Source organism: Talpa occidentalis, unplaced genomic scaffold, assembly GCF_014898055.3.
Source record: "Talpa occidentalis isolate TD23 unplaced genomic scaffold, MPIMG_talOcc4v2.1 talOcc4.15, whole genome shotgun sequence".
NCBI lineage: Eukaryota > Metazoa > Chordata > Mammalia > Eulipotyphla > Talpidae > Talpa > Talpa occidentalis.
The window spans coordinates 11,239,056-11,253,230 of NW_023601543.1; the positions used below are offsets into that span (position 1 = coordinate 11,239,056).

Here is a 14,175-nt window from a genome sequence, read left to right on the forward strand (position 1 = left end):
TTTGTAACTGCCGGAAACTTTAAAATGCCAAAAGTCCTCGAAAGGTGAATGGATGACCAGACAGTGGTACACACATTCACACAGTGGCAGACAGACTTGAAAGTGGTCCCCGCGTACCCTACTTCCTGCGTATGCTTTTGAGTGTGGGTAGGGACTGTGGCTGGCTTCCAGTCAAAAGAAACGAAAAGGTGATGAAATGTCAATAGTATGACGAGGTTACACTACACACAACTACATCGTGCGAGCACACATTCCCCCTCCTCTGCTGGTCTGAGGATGCAAGCTGTGCTGCTGTCAACTGCCTATGGTGAGGGCAATATAGTAGAGAATTGCCACCAGTTTTAGAAAACAAAAAAAGTAAGAGATTTCTTACGTTTAACCCTCTTTCCACTAACTGGTTATGCTGCGATATTCTTTGTACATTCTGTTCTGGGTTATTTTGGCGACTATTTGGGGCTTTCAAATCATGGCACAAGGAAACCACACCTGCAAACAGCGGTGTATGTTTCTCTGACGGACAGATTCATGAATAAGCAGGGAAAAGAGTTCACAGACCCTCCCTCCAGTGGCGTCCAGAGGCGAGGGTCAGCAAAGGCTATGTACGGTAGGGCCTGTGACAGACGTGCGGAAGGCGGCGGCAGGAGGACAGCTCAATCGGCAAAAGAGGGAGCCCAGCGTCGGGCTTCCAAGCCCCGCGGGCTAGAACCTCAGCGCGCCAGACCAGGGGTCCTGGGCTCCTCACAGGCCCCACCCCTCGCCCTGGGCGGAGCCTCCTGGAGCAGGCTCGGCCCGCCCCTTTCTGCCCAGCGCCTTAGCGCAGCCTCCCCAGCTGCGCCTGCGCACGACCCGGCGAGGCGACCACCCGGCCCTGTGGGCGGGGCCCGCGCAGGCGCCGGGTGCCGCCCACGGCCCCGCCCTCCCCTGGCCCGGGCCCGCCCACGGCACACACGCACTTCCCGCCACGCCTCCCCGCCCACCTCGGCCCAGACCCGCCGAGCCCAGCTGAGCCCCGCGGCGCGATGGACGGCCGAGTGCAGCTGATCAAGGCCCTGCTGGCCCTGCCCATCCGGCCGCAGACGCGTCGGTGGAGGAACCCGATTCCCTTTCCCGAGACGTTTGACGGCGACACCGACCGGCTGCCGGAGTTCATCGTGCAGACGGGCGCCTACATGTTGGTGGACGAGACCCTGTTCTCCAGCGATGCCCTGAAGGTGACGTTCCTCATCACCCGCCTCACCGGGCGGGCCCTGCAGTGGGTGATCCCCTACATCCGGAAGAAGAGCCCCCTGCTCAATGATTACCGGGGCTTCCTGGCCGAGATGAAGCGGGTCTTTGGCTGGGTGGAGGACGAGGACTTCTAGGCGGGGGCGGGGAGACCCCCGGGCCTGGGGGCGGGCCCCGCGGAGGGCCCGCTGCGCCCGTCGCCTGCGGCCGGTGGCCGGTCGCCTCTCGGCGGCCCGTGGGCAGCGGGCAGTCGCCGCCCGGACCGCCACAGGCGTCCTCCCGCCGCGCCTCCCCGCTCCCTCACCTTCCAGTCGCCGCGCTGTCCCCCGCGCTCCTGTCCCCTCCCGCGTCGTGCTTGCCTTTGTTCCAGAATAGCGCTCCAGCCTGCCGCAGCTGCCTCTGGGCCTGGCTGCGGAGCGCGCCGCCGCCGCCGCCCCCCCGCGGCCAGCCCGGCCCCTCCCGTGCACGCTGGGACCCTGCGGGGCGCTCCCGCTGCCGTGGCGGCCCCGGTTGCGCCCTGGGCGGACCCCCCGGGGCCGGGGCCGGGGCCGGGGCCGGGGCTGGGGCCGGCCGCTGCCGGGGCGCGCCTGTCAAACTGCCAGGCCTTGCACCAGAGCGCCCAGAGACCAGCACCGCCGCTCCGAGACCAGAGACCAGAGACCAGCACCGTGCAGGCGCCCCCCACGACAGGCTGCTGCCTTCAGCCCTCTGGACTCCCCCAGGAGCTACCTGAGCTGGCCACAGCCCCTGGACAGTGACTGCAGCAGCTGGCCCCCTGCCTGGAGGGGCCCGGCCAGCCTTTCTCCTCCAGCGGGACCGCTCCCTCCCTGCTCCCAGGGAACATCCTCTGCTCCTGCCACCTGGCTGCCAGGTCCCAGGGGTGCCTGGCGGCCCAATCCAGCCACTCCCTTTCTCCTGTGGACCTCTTCTTTTGCCCACAATCCACGTCTCTTCTGAATTTGCCGCTGTCTCTCTGATGTGTGCCTTTTGTTCAACACAGTAACCCCTGCACTCTGCCCAGCTCTTCTACACTACCTGGACAAAAGTCTTTTCCTTATTTTCAATAAATGTCAGATGCTATTTAAAAAGAAATTGAGTCTCAATGACTATGGTGCCTCTCCCTCCCTGGTCCAGTACATGGGTCCGTGTCTTGTTCAGCAGATATGTCCCAGGCCATTCTGTGGCCGATGTCCAATCTCTGGCATCATAAAACAGAAAAGAGTCCAGCGGAGGTCCTGTGATGGACACCTCACGGTGAGTATTTTTTTTTTAAGATTTATTTATTTATTTATACAAGCACTGGGTACAGTCAGAAGCGCCGGAGGGTGAGAGGATTCACCAGAGCCAGAGAGGAGAGCAGAACAGGCAGACTGACAAAATACACTGCTGAGGGGAGCAGTGGGCAGCAGGAGAGGTCTGTGTGCCATGTGGGACCCTTGCCTGGCAGCCGGGGATCAAACCAGCGCTGCAGAGCTTCGCAGCCCAGCACTCAACTGCTGCGCCACCGAGGAGGCCCACGGTGAGTATTCATTTTGTCTCCCCTGATTTACGTGCCTAGAATGTGTGGTGTGTGGTAGAGTCCTGATGTATAGCACCCCCACAATTGGTACTAATATGCGTGATGAACAATATACCTGAAACATCACAGATTAAAGAAAATGATGAAAATTTCTATGAGTGACAGTGAAGAAAAATAGGCTAACTATTTTGAAGAAGCACATTTGGATTCTAACTGCATGCCATATATCAACATAAATCAGAGATGAATTACATTTTCAATGCAAAAACTGAGGGAACAGCAAAATTCAATAAAAATTATATGAATGTGTATCCTTTGTCTGCATGAGTAAAACTTTCTTTACCTGGATCAAAAGAGAAAACCAACTGTAGAGAAATAAGGGGTGAACACAGAGCAAGCAGCCTGAGTCTGAACTAATAATTGATCTGGTCAGAAAGAAGATAGAGCCCACAATAATCAAGAGGTAAACAGAGTCTGGGACTTTTTTTTAAAATAAGTATCACATATCAAGAAGTGTGAGACTGGGTCCCTTTTTATTAAGCCCAAACCTTCCATGGGACTTGGTGTTCTTTCAGAGCACCCTAGATGGGGCTTCCCCTCTGTTCAAAAAAATGGTTGTTGTTCTTCACTTTGAAGGGTAAATGTTAGGCTGAAGAAATAATGCTCTACTCTCTACTATAGTTAGGCCTTGGATATGGTGACCTGTTCACTGTACTGCAGGTATGGCTGCTGCTGGGAAGGACTGTTGCACCAAAATATTCTTTCTATTTCGGTTAGTAATTGTTCAGATGACATGGACTTCTTAATGCACCACAATGTCTTAGTCACTCCTGAGAAAATGTCTTCCTGTTTTCCAAGAGCATGATCATTCTAATGGTCTACCATGTGGTATCCAGACTGAGGATGCCATCTGCTTACTGATCTTGGTGGCTACTGTGAAAGACCAAGACTGCCGTCTAGCTAATCTCTACACCACCCTCTTACTTTGGGAGAAGAGTAATTGAGTAAGAATTTTTACAGAAAAAAATTAGAGTGGAACTCACCACTGATCAGCCTCCTTAAGGCAATTATATCACCAGCACTACCTTTCTTACAGGATAGGACTCTGGGTGCCAGGCAATGAGGCAGTGGAGGGGCAAGAGACACAGTAACCCAGAAAAGCCACAATACACACATGAAATTGCATATTAAGGCAGGCATCACAAATCAATAGAAAAGGGATAAAATAGTCAATGAATGATCTGTTTTTAAAAAATGTTCTTAAGTATCTTCTGGTTTTTAATGCATTTAGATGTATACAAATAACATTACATATAGTGATAAAAATTATAAAATCTGAAAATGTAGAAAACAAAATTGAGGCTATACCTGCCATAATATCACAAATGGTTAATATACTTCATAAATAAGTAGCTTATAAAAATCATTTAGAAACACAACAACCCTGCAAGAAATGTATGAACATTATCTGAGCAGCCAATTCAGGGTAGATGGAAAACAAATGGACAGTAAATTTATGAACATGGTTCAACCTTAATGTGACAACCATAGGAAATGAAATGGAAGAAATCATTAAAGACCCTTTTTGGCTGTCAATTTAGAGGAATGCAAAAAGATGAGCACTGCTTGAGGGAAATGGCATCACTGTGTACCAGTGGGAGTAAAATACAAGCTTAAGTAAAGCAGTTTTCCAAAATGCATTAAGAGTTTTAAAATGACCATATATTTTGTACAATAATTCCATTTCTAGAACTCTAACCTAAAGAAACCATTACAAAAAATATGAAGATTTATGTTCAAAAATAATGATCAAAAGTATTAAATAATAACAAAATGACTTGGAGGAAGTCACATCACAATAAACAGAATAGTCATTGCATATATATTACGGGACATTTGTATTACACAGGTATTAGAATTAGGTTTTGTCAAATTGGCAAGGCACGGCAAAAATAATTCTTAGACTGTGAAAAATATACTAGCTACCTGAGGGGATAGGGAAGAAAGATGATAGGACATTGGCACGGAAGTTTTGGTGGAGGGTGAGTGAAGCATGTGCATGTGTGGAGGGGTGAAGTTGTATTCCCAAAATTATATAGCCATGTAAATGATCGACAAATTAATAACATTTTAGAAAAAAATAGTGCTAGGTTTTCTGAAATGCTGCACTAACACAGGTTATGGTTCATGATATAAAATGAGTCGAAATGGCTGGATCCTCCACTGTGTACAAGAGCTATAACAATTTCTTTTTTAAATTTATTTATTTTCTTACATCTTTGTTAATTTTTGGACATTATTTGATTTCTTCACTCAGGCGTAGTTCCTGTAGTTCTCCCACCACCATAGCATATAGAGACAATTTAAAAAAAAAGATTATTTATGGACCCAAGAACTGGGGTACAGGCCAGAGGTGCGGCAGGTGAGAGGATTCACCAGAGATAGTGGGAAGCAGAACGGGCAGATCCACTGAAATACACTGCTGAGGGGAGCAGCGGGGTGAGGCCCAGGAGAGGTCTGCTGAGTCATATAGGTTAGCTCCCTGGCTGGCAGGGGCAGGGGATTGAACTTGTGTTGTAGTAGCTGGCGATAGCTTGCTAGCACTGTCTTTAACCCCTGAGCCACCAGGGAGGCCCCATATAGAGACAATTCTTAAAGAAAAAAAAAATAACATGTTAAATTGGTTATGGTGTGTGATACTCATTTCCTATTTGATACTATTCCATATATGCCAAGATGAACACACATCACATTTCTAAGCAGATGTTGATGCCTTCACTCCATTGGAAAAAAGCTGGAGGGCTTCCTTCCTCTTCCACTAAGGTTCCACTCTGAGTCAGCACAGGAATGGTCCAGAGGCTGTATATGAGAAAGCAAGTTTAGTGCCTCTGCTCAGGAGGCACTTACTTGTTGATATAACCTCAAAAGTTGGTTACCCATTGTGGATTCAAGAGGACTTGCTCCTGAGGGACAATTATAGCCAGGAGGAGGCAAGAAAGTTGGGGTCCCATGACTGTGACTCTCTGTCTTGATCCAATTTTTCCTCTACCATCAAGGAAAACAGATTCCCAGGAATTGAATTGGCTTCTTTGTTAGACTGGATTCAACTGCCTTAGGAACCCAGGAAGTAGAATATTATTCACTATTTAAAAATAAAATGCTGCCATTTGCAACAAGATGGATGAACCTACGTAAACTAAGTCAGAGAAAGACAAATACTATGTGATATCATTCATGTGTGGAACACTAAAGGTCAAACTCATAGAAACAAAGTAGAATGATGATTACCAGGAGCTGAAGGATGGGGGAAATGGGGAGATATTGGTCAAAGGGTACAGACATCCAGCTATAAGATGAATAGGTCTTGGTACCAGCTGGTGACTATAGTTAACAATACTGTATTGCATACTTGAAAGTTGCTAAGAGATATAGATCTTAAATGTTCTCACCTCAATAACAACAGAAGAAAATGGTAATTATGTGAGCTGATGAATGTGTTAACTAATCTTATTGTGCTAATCATTTTGCAATATATGCATACATCAAATCATCATGTTGTACACGTTAAATTTTTATAATGTTATATGTCAGTTATATCAATAAAACCTGAAAAAAGAAACTACCATTAAAAATGACATTAAGCGGATCAAAAATAGAGAACCCAGTCAGTGGCGCAAAAAAGGACTTCTTTTTTCAAATAATTCAAATTGTTCAATTAACTTTAATAGGACTTTGTCCTAGTGTATGAAAACTCTGAACTGATGAGATTTAATACTCATATTGCACATAATGTACCTCCAGCTTCATGTGCAATCCAGCAAATCCCCAGAATATAGTATTAATGGATGGCAAAACTTACCTGGCAAAAAGAACAAAACAGGAAAGATATAGCAGTTACAGATACACATTTCCTTCCCCTTTACTGGAAAAAAACACCCAAACATTAAATGAAGCAAAAAGATGGCAACAGATGGCACCTTCTAATATTAGGGGAGAGCATTTTCTAATAACCGCCCACCTTAGGGATTATCCAAGACTCTCCAGATATTTAATAACTGATTAGGGAGATTTTTTTTAACAATACTGTATATTTAATGTAAGATCTACCTTCTTAGGAAAATTTTTAAGTATACAATACAATATTGTTAGCACCATGCTGTACACTAGTCCAGAGCTTACTCATCTTGCATAACTAAAACTTTGTACCCTTTGAACATCAACACCTCATTTTTCCTTCTCCTTAATCCCTGACAATCACCATTCTATTCTCTGTTTCTAGATTCCACATATAAATGAGACCATATAGTATTTGTCTTTCTGTGTTTGGCTTGTTTCACTTAATTCCCCAGGTCCAGCCACGCTGGTGCATATAATAGGATTCTCTTCCTTTTTAAGGCTGAATAATACTCTCTTGTACAAATACACTATATTTTCTTTATCTGTTCATCCGTCAATGGACACTAAGATTGTTTTCATATCTAGGCTACTGTGAATAATTCTGTAATGAACATGGGAATGCAAGTATATCTTTGAGATCTTGATTTCAATTTCCATGGACATACATCCAGATAAGGGATTACTGGGTCATACAACAGTTTGTTTTTTAAGGAAACACCACATGTTTTCAATAATGGTTGAACAACATACAGTCCCATGAACAGTGCACCAGTTTTCTTTTTTCTCCACATCTTTGTCAACATGATATCTCATTTTGTCTTTTTGTTATATAAATTATTCCATGTCTTATAGCTTAGAAATATTTCAAGTGTTGAAGCTTTTACCGCTCTTCCAATTTCTTCAGTCTTCTGATGGCAGACTTTACTGTAACAGTAGAAGTGGCAAGTAGGTGCAGGCACTGCCAACCACTGTTTTCATGCAGGAACCACAATGCTAGAGCTGAACAGCTCGCCTCTTCATCTTGGTTTTGCCCCAGAAGGTGCAAGTGTGCTTAGTATGCTGGCTGACTTCAATTTTTATCATCATTTTCCTGAGGGGGCCACCACAATGGGCCCTGTATTTATCAACAATTCAGGATTTCTTGGTGTACTTAGCCATGTTTCCACAAATTAGGTCGTAGTCCAGAGAGCATCTTTTGGTTTTTGATAATAGCCATCTTAGCAGGTATGAAGTGATATTTCACTATAGTTTTGATTTGCATATTTCTGATGATTAATGATGTTGAGCGCTTTTTAATATGCCTGTTTACATATTGCATATCTTTGGAGAAGTGTCTATTCAGATATTCAGGTCCTTTGTTCATTTTTAAAAAAGATTAATTTATTTATGCATACAAGAACTGGGGTAAAGGCCAGAGGTGTGTGTGTGGGGGGGTGAGAGGATTCACCAGAGACGGAGTGGAGAACAGAACAGACTGACTGACTGAAATACACAGCTGAGGGGAGCAGCGGGAAAGACAGGAGAGATCTGCTGCACCATGTGGGTAGCTCCCTGGGGATGGAACTCATGCTGCAGAGGCTGCGGATAGCTTCACAGGTTGGGTCTTATCCCCTTGCGCCACCAGGGAGGTCCCTTTTTTCATTTTTAAATCAGGTTATTTAGTTAGCTTTTTGTTTTGTTTTGTTTTGTTTACTATTTAGTTGTAGGAATTCCTTATGTATTTTGGATACTAATTCCTTATCAGACATATGGTTTGTAAATATTTTCTCCTATTCTATAGGTTTCCTTTTCATTTTATTGTTTAGTTTGCTGTGCAGAAGCTTTTTAGTTTTATGTAATCCGACTTTTTAATTTTTGCTTTCATTGTCCATGTTTTTGGTGTCAGATCCAAAAAATCATTGCCAAGATCCATATCAAGGAGCATTTTCCCTATGTTTTATTCTAAGAGATCTTACATCAAGTGTTCTATTGATAGTAGATCATAAATGTTCTTCCACACACAAAATAATAATAAAAGGGGCAGGAGGAAATATTGTGAGGTGATGGATATATCAATGACCTTGATGGGTGTATATTTATCGCTAAACTCATCCAGTTGTATACATTAAATATATATCTTTTTTTTTACATATGAATCATACCTGAATAAAATGTTTTTCTAAAAAGAGACCAAAAAGGGCCTCCCTGGTGGTGCAAGGGGTTAAGTCTCAGCACTATGAAGCTATCCACAGCCTCTGCAGCACTACTTCAACCCTAGTCAGGGAGCTATCCATATAGCACAACACAGATGGTGCAGCAGACCTCTCCTGTCTTTCCTGCTGCTCCCCTCAGCAGTGTATTTCAGTAAATCCGCCTGTTCTGCTCCCCACTCTGTCTCTGGTGAATCCTCTCACCTCCCCATCTCTGACCTACACCCCAGCTCTTGTATGCATGAATAAATAAATCTTTAAAAAAAACAAAAACCAAAGACCACACCCTTCCTTGTCCCTTTGTAAGGATACAGCAGGAAAGTGGCTGTCCACAAATGAGTTAAGAGTGCCCTTACTATAGATACCAAATCTATCAGCACCTTGATCTTTTACTTCCTCTCAAGAGTTATTAATAACTCAATGTTTGTCATTTAAACCACCAAGTTTATGGAATTTTGCTGCATAAACCAAAACTAAGATAGGGAATGACTGATATGAATATGAGGTTTCTTTTTAGGGTGAAGAAGATGTTCTAAAATTAGATTATGGTGAGGTTGTATAACACTAAATATAAGTCATGGACTTGTAAACATTTTCCTCCACCACCATCCCTTATACCCCTCTGATCATTTCACCCTTTCCCCTCCCTCTTAACCTCAGAAATCTTACTTCATTTATGAAATCTGCTGGTTTTTGTAAGTCTTTTTGCTCTGTTAAATCATCTGTTAGGTAAATGTCCAATATTTGTCTTGTCATTTGACTTGTTTCACTTTACATATTCCCCGAGAATTCCTATTTTGCAGTAAACGTCAACATTTTGTCTTTCCTTATGGCTGAATTGAATTCTATGGTGTGGATATACCATGTTTTCTTGATCCAATCTCCGATCAGTGGGAACTGCCTGGACCTGGAAACTGGTTTCAGTTGACCAGACGCTATATGGGATAGGCTAAATGACACCTGGCAGCCTGGTGGACAGCAAATTTTATTTTATGCTCTTTCCCCCAACTCCTTTTTCAACTCCGCTTTAAACCAACCACTTTCGTTGCTCTGTGACAGCTTTAAGATGGTGTGCAACATTATAAAGTTTAACCATGAGGCCTTATGAACAGGATCATCCACATTTCCCTAAGTTTACCCCAATCACAAGTGGATATTTATTAAGACTCAATTTCTTTTTATAGCATCTGACATTTATTGGAAATAAGGAAAAGACTTTTGTCCAGATAGTGTTAAGTTGAGTAGAATACAGCAGATATTCTGTTGACCCACAAACACAAAACTTCAGAAAATACTCCATACAGAAGAGACGTGGATTGTGGGCAAAAGAAGAGGTCCACAGGAGAAAGGGAGTGGCTGGATTGGGCCGCCAGGCACCCCTGGGACCTGGCAGCCAGGTGGCAGGAGCAGAGGATGTTCCCTGGGAGCAGGGAGGGAGCGGTCCCGCTGGAGGAGAAAGGCTGGCCGGGCCCCTCCAGGCAGGGGGCCAGCTGCTGCAGTCACTGTCCAGGGGCTGTGGCCAGCTCAGGTAGCTCCTGGGGGAGTCCAGAGGGCTGAAGGCAGCAGCCTGTCGTGGGGGGCGCCTGCACGGTGCTGGTCTCTGGTCTCTGGTCTCGGAGCGGCGGTGCTGGTCTCTGGGCGCTCTGGTGCAAGGCCTGGCAGTTTGACAGGCGCGCCCCGGCAGCGGCCGGCCCCAGCCCCGGCCCCGGCCCCGGCCCCGGCCCCGGGGGGTCCGCCCAGGGCGCAACCGGGGCCGCCACGGCAGCGGGAGCGCCCCGCAGGGTCCCAGCGTGCACGGGAGGGGCCGGGCTGGCCGCGGGGGGGCGGCGGCGGCGGCGCGCTCCGCAGCCAGGCCCAGAGGCAGCTGCGGCAGGCTGGAGCGCTATTCTGGAACAAAGGCAAGCACGACGCGGGAGGGGACAGGAGCGCGGGGGACAGCGCGGCGACTGGAAGGTGAGGGAGCGGGAGGCGCGGCGGGAGGACGCCTGTGGCGGTCCGGGCGGCGACTGCCCGCTGCCCACGGGCCGCCGAGAGGCGACCGGCCACCGGCCGCAGGCGACGGGCGCAGCGGGCCCTCCGCGGGGCCCGCCCCCAGGCCCGGGGGTCTCCCCGCCCCCGCCTAGAAGTCCTCGTCCTCCACCCAGCCAAAGACCCGCTTCATCTCGGCCAGGAAGCCCCGGTAATCATTGAGCAGGGGGCTCTTCTTCCGGATGTAGGGGATCACCCACTGCAGGGCCCGCCCGGTGAGGCGGGTGATGAGGAACGTCACCTTCAGGGCATCGCTGGAGAACAGGGTCTCGTCCACCAACATGTAGGCGCCCGTCTGCACGATGAACTCCGGCAGCCGGTCGGTGTCGCCGTCAAACGTCTCGGGAAAGGGAATCGGGTTCCTCCACCGACGCGTCTGCGGCCGGATGGGCAGGGCCAGCAGGGCCTTGATCAGCTGCACTCGGCCGTCCATCGCGCCGCGGGGCTCAGCTGGGCTCGGCGGGTCTGGGCCGAGGTGGGCGGGGAGGCGTGGCGGGAAGTGCGTGTGTGCCGTGGGCGGGCCCGGGCCAGGGGAGGGCGGGGCCGTGGGCGGCACCCGGCGCCTGCGCGGGCCCCGCCCACAGGGCCGGGTGGTCGCCTCGCCGGGTCGTGCGCAGGCGCAGCTGGGGAGGCTGCGCTAAGGCGCTGGGCAGAAAGGGGCGGGCCGAGCCTGCTCCAGGAGGCTCCGCCCAGGGCGAGGGGTGGGGCCTGTGAGGAGCCCAGGACCCCTGGTCTGGCGCGCTGAGGTTCTAGCCCGCGGGGCTTGGAAGCCCGACGCTGGGCTCCCTCTTTTGCCGATTGAGCTGTCCTCCTGCCGCCGCCTTCCGCACGTCTGTCACAGGCCCTACCGTACATAGCCTTTGCTGACCCTCGCCTCTGGACGCCACTGGAGGGAGGGTCTGTGAACTCTTTTCCCTGCTTATTCATGAATCTGTCCGTCAGAGAAACATACACCGCTGTTTGCAGGTGTGGTTTCCTTGTGCCATGATTTGAAAGCCCCAAATAGTCGCCAAAATAACCCAGAACAGAATGTACAAAGAATATCGCAGCATAACCAGTTAGTGGAAAGAGGGTTAAACGTAAGAAATCTCTTACTTTTTTTGTTTTCTAAAACTGGTGGCAATTCTCTACTATATTGCCCTCACCATAGGCAGTTGACAGCAGCACAGCTTGCATCCTCAGACCAGCAGAGGAGGGGGAATGTGTGCTCGCACGATGTAGTTGTGTGTAGTGTAACCTCGTCATACTATTGACATTTCATCACCTTTTCGTTTCTTTTGACTGGAAGCCAGCCACAGTCCCTACCCACACTCAAAAGCATACGCAGGAAGTAGGGTACGCGGGGACCACTTTCAAGTCTGTCTGCCACTGTGTGAATGTGTGTACCACTGTCTGGTCATCCATTCACCTTTCGAGGACTTTTGGCATTTTAAAGTTTCCGGCAGTTACAAATAAATCAGCAGTAAACTTTAATTACAGATTTTTTTTGTGAGCATGTTTTCACTTCTCTAGGGTAAACACCTAGAGAGAGGATTTCGGTGTTACGTGCTTATGAAAAAAAAAAAAAAACTGTCATCTCACTTGGAATAGAAGCGACCTCCTCGATTTCATGAAAGGCATCCACAAATACCATAGCTAGCCTCAAGAAGAAGAAGAAGGAGAAGGAGAAGGAGAAGGAGAAGGAGAAGGAGAAGGAGAAGGAGAAGGAGAAGAAGAAGAAGAAGAAGAAGAAGATGCCAGAATGCTTTACACCCTTGGATCAGGGACAAGACAAGCCTGCCCACTCTCACCACTTCAATTCAATATTGAACTGGAGACTCCAGCCAGTGCAATAAGGCAGATTTAAAAACAAACAACAATAGATGACTGGATCAAGAAGATGTGGTACATATATACCATGGAATATTACTCAGCATTCAAAAAAGATAAACACATGCCATTTGCAGCAACATGGATGGCGCTGGAAGGGATCATGCTCAGCGAAATAAGCCAGAAAGAAAAAGAAAAATACCGGATGGTCTCACTCATAGCAGGAATCTAGAAAACTTAAATAAGGGACCAGGAAAATGAATAACTCTAAGAAAGTGAAAATGAAAATCAACAAAAAACTATGAACCAGAGACACTTTTTGGGGGTGGGGGCGGGAGGGGAGGGATTGGGGTCAGAATGGGGGGGGGTTGCAATTGTATCGGGAATATAAAAATAAAATTTATTATTTAAAAAAATAAAAAATAAAAAATAAAAACAAGCAAACAAACAAACAAACGGAAGAAGGAAGATGGAAGGAAGAAATAAAAGACGGGATCCCTAGCGGCAGGAAGAAGGCCGAGTAGTCGCCAGTGCGCAGATGCTATACTGGAAGAGGGGGACACAGAAGGGGTGACCAGCTAGGGGCGGGTCCTCCAGGGAAAGGGCTGGGCCAAAGTCGGCTGGAGGAGGCGGGGTCGGAACCTGGGGGGCGGGGCCGAGTTTTCCAAGGCTGGCCGAGGAAGAGGACAGGGCTTCAGGGAGGAGGACGGGCATCAGGGGGGAGCCCAGGTTACCTGGCACTCTGTTGTGAGGGCTGATCCTGCTGGGCTTGGACAGGAGATGGTCCAAGTGCTCTAGGGCTAAGGAGTTTGCCTGGTGCACACTCTCCCTGCCTGCAGCTCACTGCTGCTCTTGGTTCCTTAGTGTCCCCTTGACTTCCCGTTACCCCTTGTGTGAGGTTCTGTGAACATGTTTTCCTGTTGATTTATGCACGCCTCAGGCAGGGATTACTGGCACCTAGGCCCAAAGTGTAGTGGTCTGCAACATGAATGGAAAAGCCCTAAAAAATAGTCAACACATCCAGAGCAGTAGAGTCAGAGAATGATGCACCATGACCAGGTAACGTAAGGATGATTAAAGGCTAAGAAATGTCGTAATTTGTTATAGTCAGCGACCAAAAGAGAATAATCAATATTAGTAACTGAAAGACAGAAAGAAGTAAGAGAGGTTGGATGCTCTCCAAATATTCTATAAAAGTATGCATGTTAGGATAGACCAAAGGAATAACTAAATAAGAGCCTCAAAAGTGTAGGGGAAATTAACGATTGCACATTACGGCCATTCAATTGTGTGGCTGAACACAAAAAAATTAATATAAACTAATCACCAGCTTTTACATGTAGGAAAAATAACCAGCTAAAATATAAAATGGTGGTAAGGATCCTATTCAGAAAAGCAATTCAAAGGAAATGATGCCTAAGATCATGTTTTTTAAACTTAAGAACCACACGAAGAAAGGTTTGGGATGCCTAAGAGGGACACAAAGGAATACTCAAACACGAATTGATA

At 47.5% G+C, this 14,175-nt stretch overlaps 1 pseudogene; it reads right to left on the reverse strand.

Annotated features, from left to right (window-relative positions):
* Window positions 1-7,520: 7,520 nt before the first annotated feature.
* Window positions 7,521-7,798, reverse strand: LOC119246521 (60S ribosomal protein L37a-like; annotated as a pseudogene).
* Window positions 7,799-14,175: the final 6,377 nt, after the last annotated feature.